Source organism: Patagioenas fasciata, chromosome 1, assembly GCF_037038585.1.
Source record: "Patagioenas fasciata isolate bPatFas1 chromosome 1, bPatFas1.hap1, whole genome shotgun sequence".
NCBI classification, from domain to species: domain Eukaryota; kingdom Metazoa; phylum Chordata; class Aves; order Columbiformes; family Columbidae; genus Patagioenas; species Patagioenas fasciata.
In genome coordinates, this window is record NC_092520.1 from 8,083,834 (window position 1) to 8,106,471 (window position 22,638).

At 39.9% G+C, this 22,638-nt stretch overlaps 1 protein-coding gene and 1 long non-coding RNA gene across 16 annotated transcripts in view; one reads left to right on the plus strand and one right to left on the minus strand.

Moving 5' to 3' along the window:
* DLG2 (discs large MAGUK scaffold protein 2) overlaps positions 1 to 22,638 on the plus strand; it is a 1,047,967-nt gene that overhangs the window by 182,265 nt on the left and 843,064 nt on the right. The gene's annotated exons all lie outside the window — the stretch shown is intronic.
* On the minus strand, positions 10,609 to 15,357 carry LOC139826071 (uncharacterized). The gene is made up of 3 exons (XR_011736147.1): positions 15,272 to 15,357; positions 14,518 to 14,638; positions 10,609 to 10,851 (listed from the first exon to the last, which is right to left on the minus strand). It is a non-coding gene; the product is annotated as an uncharacterized lncRNA (long non-coding RNA).

Consider the following 22,638-nt stretch of genomic DNA (forward strand, 5'->3'; position numbering starts at 1 on the left):
AGTACCTCCTGATTCTTTTTTATGAAATCATTTCCTATGCAGCCAAACAGATTTTTCTGTATACGTTATCTGTATCAGATATTTATAAGCATATTTTACCACACTTCAGTAGATTTCTTCTTTTGGGAGACTAATGCAGGCAGTTGGGGAAAATTAAATTAACTTCAAGGTGGTCAACGTTTTTCACCATCTGGTTTCTAAAGTAATGTTTAACTGCCTTGCTTTTATCTGAGAACAATATCTGTGAAATGTCAGCATTTTGACAGAAAGCTGATTAATGAAATGAAAGTTTCCGGTGATCCATCAAAGCATATTACCTGCTATGAAAGGATTGAAAGACCCCAAAAAAAGCAGAGATCTGGCCAGTTGTGACAGCTCCACTACATGATCATAGTGTGTGTTTGGATAACGCTCAAGAGCAGTATAGGGAATGGTGTCAAATAATGAAGGAAAAACAAACTGGGAGAAAGGATATCCTTTTTCATTAATTTTGCTGGCCGTGTCACTCAGGATGCCATGTGTCTGGGCTAGGTTTTTCCCTCCTTTTTCGGCAGTTTTTATAAAAAGCACTGTGTCGTCTCTTGGGACTGCCTTTCCCATCTAATGCAAGAACCAGGAGATCTGGCAGCCTTGCTGTTACATAACAGCCTGACTTATGCAGTCCCTAATTTACCATCCTTTTTGAATTTACTGATGATTCTCGCAATTAAGATTTTTAATTCTGTTTGGCAACTCACCATCTGCAAAAGAGGGCATAAGTGAACACTGCCTTTCTGTGCCTTCACAATGTCCTTAATTAGATTCATTTTAAGTCTGAGAGTTTTAATCAAGGGAATTACCTAAGGGTGGCTTTGTCTGCACTTGCGCTTTTAGTTGTGTCTTCCAAAGGATTTGTAGTGTTTGATTATAAAATACTCCAAAAGGAGTTCATTTCGCTGCTCTTTAGCATACTAAACCTACCTATTGCTGGGGTTGCCTGCTAGCAAGATCCATTATGCAAAGATAATGAAGAATCACAGGCTGTACCGGTGCCGCAAAAACATTTGAGGTTGTCTTTTCTTCTGGCCCCATTGACAGCCTTTCTTGACTTCAGCATTCAGCATTAATATTCACTTTATCTCACCCTCTAACGTTAATAGGATCCCTCTGCTTTTCCCTGCTGCACTCTCAGCAGAGCTCCTTGGCCCACTGTCCTCATCCTCTTTATCACCATCACAAAACCAGGACAGCCTTCCACCAAAAGATTCCCTTTTGGGAAATCATCTGCCACTGAGCAGCAGCAGGAGAGAGTGGTAAAGGGTGTGGGGGCATAAAAGGCAAAGGATTTGATGCATGTCCTAAGCAGAGCATCACAGAATCACAGAATGTCAGGGATTTGAAGGGACCTCAAAAGCTCATCCAATCCAATGCCCCTGCCGGAGCAGGAACACCCAGATGAGGTTACACAGGAATGTGTCCAGGCAGGTTTGAATGTCTGCAGAGAAGGAGACTCCACAACCTCCCTGGGCAGCCTGGGCCAGGCTCTGTCACCCTCACTGAGAAGAAGTTTCTTCTCAAATTTAAGTGGAACCTCTTGTCTTCCAGTTTGAACCCATTGCCCCTTGTCCTACCACTGGTTGACACTGAGAAGAGCCTGGCTCCATCTTCCTGACACTCACCCTTTATGTATTTGTAAACATTAATAAGGTCACCCCCCGGTCTCCTCCATACTAAAGAGCCCCAGCTCCCTCAGCCTTTCCTCACACGGGAGATGCTCCACTCCCTTCAGCATCTTTGTTGCCCTGCGCTGGACTCTCTCCAGCAGTTCCCTGTCCTTCTGGAACTGAGGGGCCCAGAACTGGACACAATATTCCAGGTGTGGCCTCACCAGGACAGAGTAGAGGGGCAGGAGAACCTCTCTGACCTACTGACCACCCCCCTTCTAATCCGCCCCAGGCACCATTGGCCTTCCTGGCCACAAGGGCACAGTGCTGGCTCATGCTCATCCTGCTGTCCCCAGGACTCCCAGGTCCCTTTCCCCTGTGCCGCTGTCTAATAGGTCATTCCCCAACTTATACTGGAACCTGGGGTTGTTCCTGCCCAGATGTAAGACTCTACACTTGCGCTTGTTATATTTCATTAGATTTTTTCCCCGCCCAACTCTCCAGCCTGTCCAGGTCTCGCTCACTCAGCATCAGCTGTCCCCTCAATGTGGAGAAGCGGACAGTGACTTTAAGTTGAGGGAAACCTGAGCAAGGGTCCTCTCAGGGGAAATGAAGCAGCCGTGCCTGCTGCGATAGCTCATGGGCTGCAGCTTTACGTAGATGCTACATTCTGTGGAAATTCAGTGCAAGTTTTGGCTGCCAGCCTGCTTTGCAGCTGAGCTCTCAGTCTTTCTGCCCCTTGATTCACCCATATCCATCACACGAGGAGAGCAAAATTTGCTCCTCTTTGAACCTGTGTACATGTGCAGGATATTATTGCTCTGTTTACGTGGGATAGATCAGTGCATGGAGGATAAAGTTACTTTGGCTTTTTCCTTTTCCCAGTCTATTGGGAAGGCTGGAGGGACAGGAATGCTCTGATGCCCTGCACAATATCTGAATTTAGTCTGATCTGGGAGTTAACCTATAAACATTCCAGGTTCAAGCTAATCAAGGTTTTTGTATTCAGACTCACTTCACAGGAGTTGTTTTAAAGAAATTCATACTTTTGGAAGATGACTGCATGTTAGTTCTGGTGGTTGTGTTCTATGTAAAGAATGTTCTGACACGATACTGTACAATGAAGCCAAGCAGGAACATATTGAAACATGCATATTCTGCTTTGTTTTAAGGCTATGGGTCTGGAAGAATCGTTTCTGAAATCAGCCTTGCTCTCTTTAAATACAAAACAAATAAATGGCTCTGTTTGGCTAGACTCGGCTCTCTCCTGGGACTTTGCGTTGTGCCTCGTAACGATGTCCCTTCCTCTCCTTTGTAGATGTGCTCTATAAAATAAATAAATAGCTCTGCACTCCAGAAAGTGCCTTTTGCAGAGGCTCTCTCTCTTTCTAAGCTTTAAGTCTTTTTCCTATTAAAACCCTATTGGCTAATAAATTCCACAGACAATGCAGGTGGTGGGGAATGTTTTTTGTAGCTAACTTGAAATATTAGAAAACTGAGCTATTAATACAATGCTCTGTTCTTCTGTCTTTCACCTCGCCTCTGATGGTAATGGAAAATTTTAAGTGCTAAAACTCAACTTTATTTTTAAAGGAGGTATTAAAGCAATGCCACATATGTTTCTGTTGGGTCACCATATTCCTGCAGATCTTCTTCATTCCAAGGTCTCCTGTACCCCTTCTTACCCAGTGCTCAGGGCAGTTTACTGTCCACCTCTTTACCATTTAAAAAGGTTGTTTGTAACCTGCACTACTGAGTCTGTCACCAATTCCCAGCTAAGATGCTGCTTTTTAAAATAGCCACTTAGGTCCCCCTTCCCCTTAGCGATCTGACGCTTCTGTCTCATTCGCACCACCCCTCCCCAGCCTTCCCTGCAGAAAAACATGCTGTTCATATTGTTGTTGGCTGTAGCTCAAGGTGCTGAAGAGTTGTGACATCTCTCCGGTAATCTGATTTACAGATTCAGTGGGGAAAGTTCCAGGTAGTGTTGGATTAGTGGCAAACCACAGCACATCCCAGCAGGGCAGCAAATGCTTCATGCTCGGGTAGATAGAGGCAGATGCTGTGAACAGAAGGGCTCAGGAGTAAATTTTGAGAGAAACAGGGCAAAAGAAGCCATTTACTCCCTTATTTCAATTAAGAGTAGTGGAGAAAGGGGAGAAAAGTTTTATTTTTAATGGTAATAGCACCGTGATAATGAAATATATATACTTGATTTACGACATATGTGTTCCTTCTTCCTGTTTGAGTTCATGTGATCCCAGTGAAACTAAGGAGGGGTTTCATAATTGCAAAACAAGCTCAGAAACCCTTAAGGTAAGGTGATAATTGGCTTAAAAACCAGGATGATAAACATTAAGCTGTAGAAAACCATTATCTGCAGACTGACCCACATAGCTGCTTGACATCATCATCAGGAAACATTTTGCATGAGTTATTTACAGTGAGTAATTTCATTAAGCACACATTGTGTGTAGGATATTTGCTGTCTTTATTGCTTTATTTATTTTATGGAAAGCACCAGGATGTTTCTACAGCAGTCCCAGTGCCAGAAGTGTAGCAGTGCATAACTTAGAACAAAGTATTTCTAACTTGGTTATAGAAATTTTCTTTAACCTGAAACTTGGTATTCATCTTTATGACAGCAGTTACTTAAAGGTAAACTTTTATAGAAAAGAAATATAGATTTAACTACTTAAAATCGTTATAGCTCGTGAGGTTTAGGAGTACAAAAAATTAAACCGAACTTAATACTCTTCTGGACGCTATTTTAAAATTCTGTTTTAAGTGCTGATTTAGGCAGGAAACATTTTGATACTGTAACTGAAGTTTAAAAACAGTGTGCACATCAAAATTCTACAGTATTTATTATTTATTATTCCAACAAGAATAGATTCAATATTAGGAAGAACTTCTTCACAGAAAGGGTTGTCAGGCACTGGAAAAGGCTGCCCAGGGAAATAGTTGAATCATCATCCCTGGAGGTACTTAAGCAAAGATGAGGTTCTTAGGGACATAGTTTGGAGGTGGACTTGGCAGTGTTAGGTTAACGGCTGGACTCGATGATCTTAGAGGTCTTTTCCAACCAAAAGAGTTCTATGATTCTACGATAAGAGGAAAAACACTATTGGTGTGTAGTCTTTCAATTATTTATCAGTAATCTGGGTTAACTGAGAAGGTCCCAGTTGACTGGAAGTTGGCAAATGTGACGCCCATCTACAAGAAGATCCAGAAGGAGGATCTGGAAAATTACAGGCATGTCAGTCTGACCTCAGTGCCAGAGAAGATCATGGAACAGATCATCCTGAGTGCCATCATGTGGCACATAAAAGAAAAACAAGTGATCGGGCCCAGTCATGGGTTTATGAAAGACAGGTCCTGCTCGACCAACCTGATCTCCTTCTATGACAAGGTACCCTGCTTCATGGATGAGGGGAAGGTTTTGAATGTTGTGTACTTAGACTTCAGTAAAGCCTTTGAGACCATATTCCACAGAATTCTCCTGGAGAAGCTGGCAGCTCGTGACCTGGATGGGTGTATCTGTGATGGATAAAGAACTGTCTGGAGCGTCCACCCCAAAGAGTTGTGGTGAATGGAACCAAATCCACTTGGTGGCTGGTCACAAGTGGTGCCCCCAGGACTCAGTATTGGGGCCAGTTCTGTTTAATCTCTCTATCAATGACCTGGACAAGGGGATCAGGTGCACCCTCAGTAAGTTTGCAGATAATACCAAGTTGGGTGAGACTGTTCATCTGCTGGAGGGTAGGAAAGCCATACAGAGGGATCTGGACTGGCTGGATCGTTGGGCTGAGGCCAGTTGCATGAGGTTCAACAAAGCCAAGTGCTGGATCCTGCACTTGGGTCACAACAACCCCAGGCAGCGCTACAGGCTGGGGAAGAGTGGCTGGAAAGTGCCTGGAGGAAAAGGACCTGGGGTTGTTTATTGACAGCCAGCTGAACATGAGCCAGCAGTGTGTCCAGGTGGCCAATAAGGCCAACAGTGTCCTGGCTTGTATCAGAAATAGTGTGATCAGCAGGACCAGGGCGGTGACCGTCCCCTTGTACTGGGCACTAGTGAAGCTGCACCTTGGATCCTGTGTTCAGTTTTCGGCCCTTAACTACGGGAAAGACCTTGAGGTGCTGGAGCGAGTTCAGAGAAGGGCAACAAAGCTGGTGAGGGGTCTGGAGCACAAGTCTGATGGGAACGGCTGAGGGAAATGAGGCTGTTTACTCTGGAAAAAAGGAGGCTGAGAAGAGACCTTATCACTGTCTACAGCTACCTGAAAGGAGGTTGTAGCATGGAGGGTCTTCATCTCTTCTCCCAAGTAACAAGTGATAAGAAAAGAGGAAATGACCTCAAGTTGCTCCAGGGGAGATTTAGGTTGGATATTAGAAGAAATTCCTCATGGAAAGGGTTGTGAAGCACTGGAACAGGCTGCCCAGGGAACTGGTGAAGTAACCACCCCTGGAGGTGTTTAAAAGATGTGCAGATGAGGCTCTTAGAGACATGGTTTAGTGCTAGATTTAGGTTATGCTTGGACTGGATGATCTTAAGGGTCTCTTCCAAATAAAATGATTCTATGAGTCTCACAACATAGACATAGATTGAGGATTATATCCTGGGGATGTTGCTACCCAAAAGCCACGCTTTCCTGATGGGAAATTCCATGCTAAGGTCAAAACATGAACGATTCAAAGTTCTGAGTTTATGGTGATATACACAAGAACAAAGTTACTCCACTCTTGATTAACACTCTGCAATATCCCAAGTGATTTATATGACCACTTAGAAGTTATTTCCAGTCCCCAGCAAGGTGACTATTTTTTCATTATTTTTTCTCAGATACACTGCAGCATAAGAAGAATCAGTGATTTATTTTTTTTTAGTAAATTGACTATGTTAATTCTATACATTAAAAAAGTTATGTGTATGTAACCAACAGGTGAAGTGGACCTCAAGTGGAAGAGGAGGCCTGTGTGTCATGATTCAGTAACTCATGCCATGATGATATTTGGAAACTGCATGTTAGTGAGGAACCTTGTTGTTTGTGGCACTGTAAAAATCTACAGACGAAACTTGTGGCTGAAGCAGCTATGGAAGACAAGGAACTATGCCTTGTTCAGCAGCATTTGATAGAGATGCTGAAAGTGAAATTAATTTGCCCAGGTTTATGTCTTTGGAGAGATGTAAACACTTTTGAGGTGCAGTTCACCTTTATACTGGTCTTTAAAGTATGAATTAGACTATTGAAGGCTGTGTTTCTCTTAACCAATGATAAAGGAGACCTAAATAACCAGCTCTTCTGAATGGAAGATGTATTCCATGCCAGGGGATTTTCTCAGTGTTGCACAAGTCTTTGGCAAAGTGGTGGCCTATGTCAGACTCAGCTACGAAGTTTTCCTTCTAGTCTACCCCAAACAAGCAGTTTATTATGTCTATAATTTTATAGATAGGTAGAGTTGCCACTGACTTCCAGGCAAAATGCAAATTAATACAGGTTTGGATCCGGGCACCACCCAAGCCATAGAGGTCTTACAGCATCTCACATAACTTTGTATTATACCAATCACTTTTTTCCTTAATACCTTAAAAAAAATCTATTTAATCACAATAGACCATATGTTATAGTGACATTTTCATCTGTACTTTTAGATTGCAAGTCCTGTTATTCATTCAGTACATACATACTGTGTAATGCCATTTACACTTACAGGGCTATGAAGACCTAAAGGTCTCTCTTTATCACATAAATGGCTGTGAATAGCCATCTTAGCAATGTATTCTTCAAAGATTTATGCCTGAAAAGTTCTGAATGTCTCCCATGAAGTCCTTGGGGGACCTCACTTTGAACCTGTTGGTATCACTCATATGCCACTATAAATGAGAATGGGAATCCTGCCCTTGGACTGGGGCAGCTTACATGTCATGGAGATGTTGCACAGGCATTTCTGAAGAAATGAATATAAAAAGCTTCTTCAAAGACTGATAGAAATTACTCTTCCTAGTGGAATACTCATTTCTCTGCTGTTTGGGACTTTTTTTTTTCACAGTTGGAAACAGTCACGCGAATTAGGATTTGTTTGCTTTGTTTGTTTGAACTGCTCTAAGGAAGCAAGAAATATGAATGGGAAAGCGTCTGTAAACCATATAATTAATAAACTGTTGTATGTCACAGGAAGACTGTGAATTATAGATCTAAATATCCTGTGTTTTCAGGGGTTTGAAAACTAGAGCTTCAGTTGTCTGTGCAAGCAGAGTTGTATCACCCCTTCCTGGGATTTGAGCCTTGCAAAAGCCAAAAGGTGCTGGCTCAGCCCTGTTTGTTGCTGACTCCTGCAGTCTGAATCAAGTTTATGTATACATCTCTATGGGTCCGTGTCCCTGCATGAATTTTTCTGTGTGGGCATATACCTTTTTTTCATTAAGTATCACCATCTTATGTGACTTCACAGAGATAAATATTTGTTTGGAACGTTTAACATTAATTATGGATTCAAATGCATCCTGTCAATCATTCTATCAGTACCTATTCATTTAATCCACAGCAGACCCATCTATTCTCTCTTACATTGGATAATTTTCTGTGTTTCCTTAGTGCTGAGCATCTTAGGGTATTAATTTGTTGTCAGAAGACCTTTATGAAGAAGTTGGCAAAAGCTGCTGTCCCCATTTTACAAATAAATGGGAGAAGCAGAGAGGTGGAGAACATGACTGTATTGTCTAGAAATACACTGAGCGTGTCAGTTCTGGAATAAGTGCAGCATGTGGAGTAATTAACCCATGATAGATCTAATTAGTCCAAGCATTATGCTGCGTCTTTGTAAACTGTTTTACCATGCCACGCACAGTCAAGCTCTTGGAACAACCTTGGGGCTTTGTAACAAAGCAGTGGATGACAGAACAGGACATTATTCTTTTGTGGAAGGGGAAGAGACATATTTACATATTTTTACCATGATAGGTAATGGAGTAACCTCAGGAAAGGGTTTTGATACGTTATTTTGGCACCCTGGGCCACCCCTTTGCTCAGTTATTTACCTTCAATTTGTGAGCCATGCTCTCGCCATAGAGCAACGAGACAAACGAAGTGTGTAGGAGCCTCCAGATCCGCAATCTGCTCTATCATTGCTTTCTTCGCTGAGAGCTGCATTTCAGGGGCAGCTACATTTAGAGTCTATGCACTCTGTATTTCTCTGAATTGTTTATAATATATGGTAGAAAATTCTAAAATAGGATGCTGTATAATTAAAGAAAAAGCAAAACCATGGAACAACTGAAGCTTTTCCTCCCACAAATACATACTATGTATATGTATTTTTATGCAGACACTTCAGTACCTCCTTCTTTGTGCCTCTGGCACCAGCTCCTGAGCTTGCCCCAGTAGTACTGATCCGTGCTGCATAAATAACTCTCCGGCCCCGTCTCCATCTAATCTCAACCTGGTGGTGCTCAGCTCCCATCCTTTTATTGCTGTGCCACCTGCATCTCAATCTGACTGCTGTGGTGCTCCCTTTGCTGTCACCAGTCTGGGATTTCCTGAGTGACACCTGGGTCTCGAATTATTTTGGGGATGGGAGTGCTCTTCCTTATGTTGATACTCACTTTTCACCCACAGAATAGCTCTCACATTTTCGTATTCCCTGCCATGTCCTTGCTTCTGAGGTAGTTAGGGAGGTAAACATTTACTATTTTAAAACAGTTTATAATTGCAGAATAGGTAATCAGGAAAAAACAGCCATGAGTGAAGAGCAGTGATTTCTAACACTGGGTAGCCACTTAGAAATATTTAAATGTGATGAAAGTAGCAGAATGGCAATATTGAGTTGAAGGACAGGGAATAAACCTTGAGAGATTGAATCCAATCATTCGTTGTTAAAGGAAACACTGTCATGTAAAACATCATTTAAGAATTTGGAAATGATTCACTGCTACACACTTCTAACTGTGTGTTACACACAGTGTTATACACTTCTTCTAACTCTGTGGTTCTGTGTTGGTCTCTGCTACTGCATAAAGATGTACAAAACACAAAAAGCCACTATTTAAAGATTAGCCTCAGTAAAAAAGCCAGGTGAATCACTCACCTGAGAGTTTGTAGTCTACCTGGATTTGCCTCTTTACTGTAAAACAGGATTGCATTGTCCTCTACTGCATCTCTGCACAGTGGAGCTTTTGATTCTAAGCTCAGTCCAAGCCTGCCTGCTAACAAGCCAATTTATGTCACATTTGGCATTAGCAGACTGAGTATCTTTAAATGGTTCATAAAACTTTAGATCGGCCATAGCAGATAGAACACAAGTCCCAAAGGATCTCTGTAGCCCTGCAGCTGATACAAGTCCGTGGCTGATGCTTAGAGATAACGCGTGGTAAGTCGTCAAGTACAGAGTGATATTTCCCTTGGAATATCTTTCCTGCTTCCAGCGATCAGGAGTTTAGAGGCTTCTTAAATTTGAGGTTATGGATGAGCAGTTACTTTTGATAGACTGGAACTCATTAAAGTAAAAATTAGGTAAGTGGAATAAAATTCTCTGCTGTCAGGTATGGTAAAGAACGTCTAGATTTACACCAGTGAAACAGAGCAGGGTTTGTTTGCTCATTCTCTCCTTTGCTAGTAAAAGTGATTAAACCTTGAAAGTTTGAATCATTTCTTGGATTTTTGTTTTTTAATAAAGTACTGGTTTGATAAAATCTAGGAATTTCCTTTATCAATTCTTAGCTGTAGTAAAGAAGTTTTTACTTACCAGGTATATGCTTATCAGTTTTCTAGTGTAGTACATAAGCTTATTCTACTTGAATACAATCTGATCAGCTATGCATTTTCACCCCTTTAGATATGTGCGTGACAAGGACTTTTAGAGATTTAAGGAGTGATTTAAACAATGATTTTTTTCGCATATCTTTCGTGAAATTCAAATTACTGCTAACTTTCTTCAACATCAGTTCTATGGAAACTCAGCATCCTCTACAATGCAAAATGTCTTTGAGCAGATATTTCCACTTTTCTCATTTATTTTATGTTGCTTTTTGCATATTTTTTGTTACATTGTGACTCATAGGAAGTTGTGGATCTCTTCTTGTGAAGTTATTCAGAGTCTTTCTTTTCCAATTAACAGTAGGTCCTTGTATAAGACCTTCTTTGTTTCTGTGAAATCAATGACGAAATTGATTTTGAAATTAAATTAGAAGTGTCTCCTCGGTTTATCACCTCTGAAAATGAAAAAATTTGAATTAAGTTTGTGGATTCATAGCATTCACAGTAGTAGTTTAGCATCTTGCATGTTTATTGGGTTTTTAGATATGCTTAACTGCTGTTAAGCAGTAAACTCCGAGATAAGGGAGCTTATTAAATGGTCTGTTTACTAACCCAAGCTTGACATCTTTATTCATTCACATCTGATTATTTTATCACCTCCAAATGGTGTTTTGGACATGGAAGTTGGATACTATTTTTTATTTTTACTTTGTTTAGTAGTGATAATCTACAGCACGGGTGTCAAACTCACTTTCACCGCGGGCCACATCAGTCTTGCGATTGCCTTCGAAGGATCAAATGTAATTTTAGGACTGTATAAATGTGTATTTATATAAATGAGTTTCACACCCCTGAAATGCAGAATCACTGCAGCTTTGTGGGAGACTGTATTGTTTTGTGTTCTGGTTCACAGGTAATTAACAGAATTGTCAGCCAATTTCTGAGTCCTTATTAGCAGTGAATTTATATAAAATGCACAACATCATGGCTGATCGAAGTCAGAATGGGCTTGGGATAAAAGACCTAGGAGTTCTTCCAAAGGAACATCTGAGTTCTGCCTTCCTCTCAACACACCCCAAGAAAAATCACCCAGAGTGTCCCTTGGTTTCACTATGCTAGATATAAAAATATTTGCTGCTTCCCTAAATTTCTTTGAGATCTATTAATGCATACAGTACATATAACAGTGTGATATGATTTCAGATTCCACATGTAATTTTCCAGGGTGATCATTTAGAATCTTTTAATCATGAAACTGAGCATGAAAGGAAGACTTATTGATAAACATATATTTTTATTGTATTTCAAACTACCTGTCATTTCATTTTTATTTTAGGCAAGACAGGAGATGGTAAAATTGCTTGTTTCCATTTTTGGGTGCAAAACCAAACATTGGCCTAATAGAGTATTTTATATTCTCATTTTAGAAAAGAGAATATTTTAGGAATCTATGTATCATAACACAGCTTGAAGCTATCCATATTCAAGGTGGTTAAACTTCTTTGTTTTAAAATAATGTGGCTCAAAAACATATAAAAGTAAATGTTAGTTGGTTTTTAACAGGTATTCCATAGCCTTTTATTCAGCCTTTTATTCAGTTGCTTACTACTGCAGTTGTATTTATATCTTTGTTAACTTTTTCCTGTTTATTCATCATTGACTAAAGATACTGTCACACCTGAAGAAGCCTTCAATTTATCTTCCTTTCTGAGCAGGAGCCAGAAAAAAAAAAAAAATTGTGAAGGATTCTTATAACAAATTTAATGGCTGAAATGTGGCTTAGGCAAAATTTAAGTCTCCAAGTCCAAGTAGGCAATTCATCAAGTCCATGTCCATTCCCATCCCTTCCTGCTTAGATGTCTCAAACATTTCAGGCACCAGAGTTTTCAGAAGTAAATTTCCCATCCTCTTTCATTACAATGAGCCACCTTCCTCAGGTGGGATGGAGACTTCCTGTGTCTCAGCATTATTTGTTGCTGCTGGTTATGGCACTTTTCTGGGAGGTAGAAATGTGGATTTGACCTCCAGAGTGAAACTTGTGCTGAACTCTGAACTTCCATTCACAAAAATGCAATTATACTAAGAGCATCTCATACTCCATCCATCTTTTGAGGGCAAAGAATGAAGCAATCGTCTCTACCCAAAGGGACACTTTAGGCATTTGCGTAGGTTTGAGGGCTTTAGGTGATGTATTGCAATCTCTCTCAGGTCCACAGGTCAGGTAGGCAGTAGGAGACAAGGGATTTCAGAAGTATCCTTTTATCTCCTGCCCTGCTGTCATTCCCCTTTGCTTCTAGCCAACATGCCGCTTTTTCTGAATTTTATTATTAGTCGTTTTCATGAACTGCATTGCAGGAAGCAGTACCTAAAGGCCAGATCAGGCAGCTCTTAGTATCACACGCTTTATGGATCTGCAATTAATTGTGCTTTTCTCAAAGTGTGGCAGAAATGTTGATGTCAGTATGCAGTGCCACCTTACAGGCACCAGAAACCCCCGAATATAGTGACTTCATTCAGAATGGAGCCCAGGGAGATACTGGAAAGTATAATAGATCAGTGATTCCAGTGAAAATTACTTAGGTTTTTAATTAAGTTCAGAGCACATGTAAGCAAATAGTGTGTCTTGATAGTTGGAGAAGTGTTGTGGGAATCTTTTGGTTTTATTTTTGGAAGAATGTAATAAAACAGTAGGGAGAGGTAATGCTTATGGACTTCAGTTGCCATTTTTTTTTTTCTGAATGTATTTGCTCGTTTTTCTTTTGGGACACATTATCTACGAAAATAAGGAGCAAACTCCACCTGGGACTACAAACTGGGTGAGAAGCAAGAAACTGAGTTGTGGCAGAGCCTAATGCCCATCAACCTGGTGGAAAGCTGCAGGACCTTTGCCTAAGTCTTTGCAGATGGACATTTTTATGCTAATTTGTGAAAGAGTCAGGAACTATGTCAGTTAAATTGAATCGCTTAGTCAAATCGATACAGAATAGTCAGAAAAGCTGGGTAATTTCTTGTGATTTGGGCGGCTCAGCCAACTCTTAACATGGAATTTAACTGAAATGTAGCTCAGTTGCTTTCTACATTCTAAGTACAGTACTATGCGTTGGCAAAAATAGTCTTTTTTATACTGACTGATCTTCTCTTCATTTGACAGATTGGCTGTGAGAAAAGATTTAGGTGTCACTGTGAGTAGCTCATGAATTAGATTATAAAATAATTGAATAAATACCCGGAGATGAAATCAGTAAATTCTAGAGGGTAATAGAAGTTTGAGTAAACAAGCAGCATGATTTTATAGAGAACAAATCATGCAAGACACACTTAATTGCTTGTTTTGATAGAATTACTAAATTATTAGCTGCTGCTTATATTTTTTAGAGATACACTTTCAAAAACATCAAGAGCAGTTAGGTACCCAACTCCTGCTGATTTTAAGAGCTTCCTACATTATCTTCTGAAGTTTTAAAGAAAAGTTCATTTTAATTGGCTTGGAGTTTAGTCTTGCTACATGACTTTTTAGACCCCAGGAGTGACTGTGCCCAAATGGATTTATACTGAGTTGCAGAGTGATGCTGGCGCTGTTTCCAGATCCAATATTACATGCAGACTTGCTTTGTATTTTCATTAACGATTGTGAAGTTAGGTTCAAAGCAGCATGCCACTGAAATGTAAAGGCCAAAAATTCAGTAAGCTGTGTTCATTAATATGATAATATGGTACTGTAGAACAAATACTCCCTCCAAAATATCTTGTCAATCCCTCTGCAAACCAAAAACCAAAAACCAAAATATAACTTTTTGTGAGAACAGCAGATCTGAAAGACTTGTGGTGGGAAATTCCGGATACCACCTGGAGAAGAGAGAGCTTCGAAGACTCTTTTGTCAAACAGTGGTGCTCCGAAAATGCTACATTATGCTGAATAATTTCTCAGTTCTTTCTGATCATCTATTTACCCTGTGGACTGAAGCAAATTTAGGGATCACTAATGCAGATAGATCAAAGAAAGAATATGGTAGCACTCACATCTAATAGCAGAGTCTTCTAAAACAAATATTTTGTACTGGGAGATTGAAGAGAAGCCAATAATTTGGACAAATAAACGCAAGTCAATTAGCTCACTTTACCTGTCAGAACTCCTTGGAACTCGAAATACGGGGACATTTTCTGCCACTGTATAATTGGAAAGTGGCAGGCACTGAATCTGTTCCACTGGAGCAAAATCGTAGTGGGTATTTTAAGAGTAACCTGAAAGGAAAGGAGAGAGGGCAGCTAAAGGAAATGGCAGGAAGGGAATTTGGCTGAAGCCAACAATGTCTGATTCAAAACAAATGTCCTTAGAGAGCCAGTGGTCAAGGCTGAGAAAGAGATGAAAAGAAACAGGAGGTGGTTCTGGGATGTTCTATGGGGAAACAGGAAAAGTGTATAAGAGGGCCATAGGATTAAGCCGGGACCAATCTATCAGACATATAATACTTACAATGGCAATATAGGGAACGTGGTGGAGAAAATATGAAGCCATCAAATGATGAGGACAAGAGGCAAATGACTACTGAATTGGTGGCTAGTGATGGAACTTGTTTGTGAGTGCATTAGGAGTTGGTTTTACTGCTTGACAATCATCCGGGAATTAAATAAGTGTTTGTAAGAACCATGGCAAAACCAGCACCTCTCTAGGAGCTAGTTTAAATAAAACAAAAAACCCTAACAAACCTAAGAGATTTAGGCTGTGAGTCCTGTAGGGTCCTTCTTTTGGTAGAATTAAAATATATTAAACCATGAATTTAATGGAGTCAGTGTGAATTGAGATCAGTGGGAACAGGAATGATGCTACTACTTCATGTGATTTAATGGCAAATAAAATAAAGGAACATGAAACACCTTTAAGGCTGAACTTCAGTGAATTCAGACATTGAGTTAGATGTCTTGTTCTCCATGCTTCTTTTCAAGGAAAAATTAAACAAAGCCTATGGAAGAGGAAAATAAAAAAATGAACCTACATGGAACTTTCTTGAGTAGTCATTGTTCATTTAAAGCCCATTGTTTTATATATATATATATATGTATATATATATATACACATACACATGCACATGCACATACACATACACATATACATATGCATATACACATATATGGTCAGGATTGTATTACTATGCTTCTGTTACTTTGTATTGATAAACATGTAATTTCACTGTGGACAGAACAGAATATCTTTTTTAGTTGCTGTGCTGTGTCTGAGACATCCATACAAGAGGGCTCAGGGAAGAGAATATGTAGCTCTCTTCTACAGAGGCAGCTTGGGGTGAGGAAGGGTATCTAAAGCATGGAAAATTATGCAAGACAGACAAAATAAAGCAGGTGAATCCCACCCTTTATTGGCAGCAATTAGCGCAGAATTACTCAGCATCACAAGATTCTTGTGTAACTTTACACGGTTGACTTTTATTTTTGCTACTGTGGATAACTCAATATCCCCATCAAACATTGTCAGCTCTCTGTTATCATCTTTTTCAGATGATTTATGACTATTTTGAATTACACAGGCGCCAGTAGAGATACTTAACAGACTTCACTGAAAGCTTCCTTCTACAGTGAAAAAGTGTCTTTCATTCCTAGCCTTCATTTTCAATTCTTGTCAAGCTGTTAATTCATTGGAGGATCTCTCCTCTTACCTCCTGAGAGCATAATTTCTTTAAGAGACTTTGTAAAGAATCATATTAACTGTTTTGGAAATCCAAGCAGAATAACATACTCATCTGTACGATTTTTGTCTCCTCTGAAACAAGAGGCTTCAAAAGTCTGTGAACAATGTCTTCCATACATTAAACCCAGCTTGATTTGTCTCTGTTTTGCCACATCTTTGTACTCCATCTACCAACTTATTCTTTAATAAGTTTCTACCATTTTTAGCAGAAGAGAACACAGATTGTCTGCTCTGTATTTCTTTAGATCCTTCATAGTAATTTTTAAAGTTGATGCCACGACATCAACCTGCCAATTTGCAATCCCGTAACACAAAGGAGGAATTAAGTGATTAGTTGATTTTCCATAATTAATACTTTACAGTGTCATATTTGACTTTCTTCAAAACTCTTAGGTGAATATGATGGCTTGCATGACTTGCCATTGCCCTTTTTATGAATCTGTCTTAAATCCTTACTACCAACACTTCAATTTAGGGTAATTCTTCCTAACTGTGACATGTAAAGAAATATGCAACAGAGACTGAAGAGTTTTGGAAAAAGCATTCATCTTCATCACAAGCAATCATTATTAGACACTTATGAAATAAGAGATTATAAAAAAAAAAAAGTTCATTTTTTTGCGATAATAAAAGATTGGATTTTTTAACTGTCTTTTCAATATGAAGAGAAGCCAACATGGAAAAAAAATAATAGCCAGGCACGTTAAGCCAGGATGATCCTTGAAGCAGATATATCAGGATAAATAAAAAGAAGTAGTGAACAGGCAACACATGGAATTAAAGGCCGTAGAAGATCAAAGAGGAACGTGTAACATTATGACAGAAAAGAGCATTTGTAGTATACATACTAATGTCCAGATTCTGCTAATTGGTGTGAATGTGCATGTTCAAGTCCACCAGGGTTAATTGCACATACCCATATCCCAATTAAATTGCAGTGTTGTTTCTTTAGTGAGTACTTTGTTATGCTAGAAGAACTTTGATTTTCCATTCCTTTGCATGATTGTACCTTTTATTGAAAACCAGCTTCTTGAAGCATGAGAGCTACACATACAGTTTGCAAACACGGCCATTCACAGAGTTACCCCTGGGGTCCTGAAATCCCCTTGAACCTTTCCACTATGACATATACAAATTACATCCACCTTGTAAGAGAACTTTTTTGTCTATTCATGTACTGACTGCTTGGTGCAAAATGCATGTTATGTCAATATACGTTGAAGTTAACATTCTTGAAATCAGCCTCTTTGAAACTGTTATTTCTACACAGAGGGTTAAAGTAAACGCATAAAGCCCATTTCTACCCATAGCTGTAGAAGAAGGCTATCAGTAGAGAAGATTTTAAGATAACACATGTTTTTTTGGCCATTAGCCCAGTGCTCTTACACTGACTGGTGTTTTGGTGGGAGGCAAGGCTCATTTTCCTCCTATGTTTTGTCAGTCATTAATTTTAAACTCTGCCTGTGTCTTGAAGTGGCACAACAGTGCTAAATGAGGCCTGAGCACATGTGAAGCTGTGATGCCAGTTATTGCTCCTATTACTCCTTATGCATGCGGATTTGGTCCAGGCACTGAGCGAAGGCATCTCTCCAGCTTCAGCTGTTACGTTCCTGCCTCTATGTTTGTGCAGGTTATATATCGGCTTTTAACTGAAAAAGGATCTTGTTCCTGTTTTCCTAGGAGATCCCATGCCTTATGTTTAGTAGGTGTGAACTCCACTGTTATCTTGTACTCTGGTTGACCTGATGAAAAAGGAGATGAGGATGCTTTGAAGGTGTCCATTAACTGTTTCAAAGATGCTTCACATCAGTGAAGGGGAAATTCACCACATTCCTAATGTGAAAACGGTGCAGAAGCAAGAAGGGAGGAAAGACAGCAAGATCATAAAGAAGGAGAAAGGATAATATGGAGGAAGAAAGTAGAAAGATCATGAGGTTATTAAAGGTAAACCTGCTCTCATTATTTGATGCTGACCACATCTACAGCTTCACAAGTATTAGACAGTTTGATGTCTGTGTAAAGACTATATTTTACCTTGGATTTTGTTGTGCTAGCCTCCCACTGACATTTCCACTCAAGAGTGTATTGCTTCAAGACTTCACCTAGAAAAGGTGATTAAAAATTGTTGTGTTCCTTTTCTTTCTGAGAGTTTTTCATCCTTTAATGAAAAGGATGTGCCTGTTCACATGGCCAGCAATGTTAAATGTCCCCATTGCAGTGCATTCTGCTGGATCTCTTGTATACGGACAACTGAACTGCTGAAGTGATTTGCCTTCTCTGAGGTCAGATTTACATTAAGGATCTTTTCTGTAAGTAGTACAGAGGTACAAGAAGATGTAAAATGGATTGTAACTGTGCAGTTACTGGTATTTTAAATTTACATTGGCTTAAAATAGAATGTCAACAGAAAATGCTGCTGTTTACATATGTGAAGTATTTGGTATATTAGTAAAGGCTTGGAACTCTTTTGCACCTAGAGACTCTCATTACACAGGAATCGATATATGTGAACTTATTCATGATCAAAATTAGTAGAAATACTGCTCAAATTTGCCTAGAGTAAAGCACAGATCAAATACTGATTGTGTCCTAGAGTGAGACTGGGGTAAAGTGTGCTTTTATTGACAAACTGTTTCTAGCCCATTTACTTGCAGAGAACACCTTCTTGATGGCAGATAAAAGAGCAAGAAATGGAAGTATCATTGCTGAAGTCATTGAGAATAGTCCCACAATCAATTCTCAAAAGCTTGTTCGATAAAATTTCAAAAATAAGATGTGACCGAAACCAGTTAACTTCCAGCATTCATATGAGTGAATAGTTCTTGGCTATGTCAGTTTATTGACATGTGCGCAGTTGCACATTTTATCAATATTGTTATTAATATTGAAAACATAGTTAAGACTAATTTTTCAGATTTATCTAATGGTCAGTCTTCTACAACTTCTTTTGGAATCCATTCTTAATTCTAATATTAATCACTGGGCTGAAAGTTCTTCCCAGTTACTCAGCCAACATTTCCCTTTGCCTGGTTCCTGATGCTCCACTTATATATTTTTCTATGCCAAGTATTCTGTACCAGGTATACGAGAGTTATGCCTGGTAATCCTCATTTAAATGTGATATAGAGATAAATCTGCATGCACTTATAAATGTTGGATTCTACTTCTTTTTGTGCTTTAGAAAAAAATGTATTTGTATTTATCTACTTATTTGTTTCTTGTGGTATTTCTCCAGAAATTAATCACAGCGACCATTTAGTTTATTTATGCATCATTTGTTAGGATCCTTGTAAAATTTGTAATGTGTTTTTGCCACGTTGAATGCTTGGATCTAACCTACTGGTTATGTGAAGAAGGTTGTCACTTTTTGATGACACTCTAAAAAGTGCATGCTGTGAGTGTGGTGAGTACTCAGTCCAAATTGTGTTTTCTGATTTATATCAATGCTTCACACTTACATCTATATGTAAACAGTGTTGTGAAAGCATCTGAAGGTTTTCTCAGAAAAATTGAATCATTACTTATAAAATGTTGAAGGGAAAAAAATTCTGCAGCACATTTGAGTCTTAATGGTCAGATTCCAACCATTTTATGGAGAAAGTCATGGCATTCTTGTGGCGGTCAACACTGGTAAACCACTGAATAGGTAATCCTCTGTATAGGTTACATATGGAACTGTATCAGAATATCTCTTTAACTGGTTTACTCAAAGTCCTAAGAAATGCCCAACCCTGGAATACAGGAGAGTATGCTGTTGTGAACATATAGCCAACACTAGTCTATAGATCTTGAAGAGGTTGCAAGGAGAAGTCTAGGACACATGTAAACGTAGCAAAACTTACTTGACAGACAGAAGGGGTCTTGTCATTGTTAATGTAATATTTTAATCAACATTTCCTGGAATGGCAAAAATACTCTTCTTCCATGTGGAACACTCAGAAGACATTGTAAATACTTATTGTAAAAAACTTGATACATACATATGACACAAGGCTGGTTTAGATGAAACCTGTACATATTAGTAGACGCAGGATTAGACCTATTGGCTCCTGGGTCTCATTTCCATGCTCAAATACTGGAAACAACTCTTCCCTACGGATATCAGGCTGTTGCATCCTTGTAGAGTCCTTTCCAAGCTTGCCTAACCTCTCTGTTGGTGAAGTAGTTTCTGCTCATTCTCACAAAAGTAAACTAATTGAAGTTTTCCAAACTTTAGATTAGCCATTTAATGTACCATGGCCCTTGAAGAGCAAGCCAAGTACGCATTCTGTCCCACTCTTCCATAACTTATTAGAAAGCCACTCTAGGTTTCAGAGCCTCTCCGGGGACTGCAGAACGCTGGATTCTGCCAGGGAAAACAGAGCAGGGATTTTGAAGGGATCGAAAGATGAGAGCTCGCTGATGACTAGCCAGGAAATAGGAAATGAAAAGCCAAAAATGTGTTTGCGACTGGAAGTAAAATAAAACCTTATTCACACTCTTTTTCTCCTGAAGACTATCAAAAGAGTATTTTAAAATAGTAAACCAGATGTGGCTAACCATATTAATTTGAGTTTCCTACATGGTCATTACTACTCTCTGTAAAAGTTTTTCCTCTCTTATTGATCTGGGAAGTGCTCTCTGGTCTGGTCTAGGCTAATAGAGAAGGGGATAGAACCTTCTAGACATCACTCACTGGAGTTCAGAGAAGGGCAATGAAGCTGGTGAAGGGTCTGGAGCACAAGTGTGATGAGGAGCGGCTGAGGGACCTGGGGCTGTTCAGCCTGGAGAAAAGGAGGCTGAGGGGAGACCTTATCACTGTCTGCAACTACCTGAAAGGAGATTGTAGCATGGAGGGCATTGGTCTCTTCTCCCAAGTAGCAAGTGACAGGACAAGAGGAAATGGCCCCAGGTTGCACCAGGGGAGGTTCAGATTGGATATTAGTAAAAATTCTTTGTAGAAAGGGTTGTTGGGAACAGGCTTCCTAGGGAAGTGGTGGAGTCACCATCCCTGGAAGTGTTAAAAAGACACATAGACGAGGTTCTTAGAGACATGGTTTCATGGTGGACTTTGCAGTGCTAGGTTAATGGTTGGAGTCGATGATCTCAAAGTTCTTTTTCAATGAAAATGATTCTATGTTATATGAAGAGGAAGAAGTGTTTGACAAAAAGACACAATGCTGTTCCTATCAATAAGAGGCAGAAAATGCATGTCCCAAATTTTCCCATAGGAAGTTACTGTTGGGATCATTGGATAATTTGTTCAGGAGCATAGGTTCTCACTCAGAGATTAAGCTGGAAACTTGAGATCTTTGTGTCTCAGCTCTTTGCTCATACCACATGCATTTCTCTGCATTTGTGATCATAGTTATTATGAAAGGAGTTTGAAAAAGTTCTTATATAAAACCTTTTATACCTGTTCCATTCTGATTAGCCCAGAAGTGCTTTTATCAGCCTGCAGCCGTGTAGGGAATGAGTTGCCATCCAGAGCACCAAACACATTATCACACAGAATCACAGAATCGCAGAATATCAAGGACTGCAAGGGACCTCGAAAGCTCATCCAGTCCAATCCCCCTGCTGGAGCAGGAACACCCGGATGAGGTTACACAGGAAGGTGTCCAGGCGGGTTTGAATGTCTCCAGAGTAGGAGTTAACTGGAGTTTCCTTCACTACAGTGCTATCCACCAGCTCCCAGAGATGTTTTCAGTGAGGAGTTTCTGAAGAAAATTATGTAGCCAGCACTGGGAGAATGAAAGTGTAGCCAGGATTTCCCTGATATAAAGGATCATCCTTATCATGCAGTACAGCTTAATCAGGACTGTTCTGTAGCTGTTAGCAGAGCAGGATGGAGATGGTGGAGGAAGAATTGTTGCTGCTGACCCAAGCCCTGAAGGCAGAGGATTCTCCTGGAGGCTTGGATATGTGGGGATGTGGCTTCATGAAAAGCACATTAAACACTTTAATTCAGGGCTACAAAAATATCAGATGTCTGGAACACCTCTCCCATGAGAAAAGGCTGAAACAGTTGGGGTTCAGCCTGGAGAAGAGAAGGCTCTGGTTAGGCCCTATTGTGGCCTTTCTGTACTTGAAAGGGACCTATAAGAAAGATAAAGACAGACTTTTTAGAACGGCCTGTTGTGATAGGACAAGGTGTAATGGTTTTGAACTAAAGGAGTGGAGATTCAGGCTAGACATAAGGAAGAATTTTTTTACACTGAGGGTGGTGAAACCCTGGCCCAGGTTGCCCAGAGAGGTGGTGGATACCCCATCCCTGGAGACATCCCAGACCAGGCTGGATGTGGATCTAAGCAACCTGATGTGGTTGAAGATGTCCCTGCTTATGGAGGGAGGGTTGGACTGGATGTCTTTTGAAGGTCTCTTCCAACACAGATGATTCTATGATTCTAATGTTTAGGTGCCATATCAGAAGGAACCCTATTCCTAGGTTTTGCTCCTAGACATCTTACAAAGTGACAAGATACGATCAGTCGAGGTGGGTGTACAGAAAGGAATAACTTAAACACTAGTTCCAAGAGGGGAGTTGCCAGTTGTTAATCTC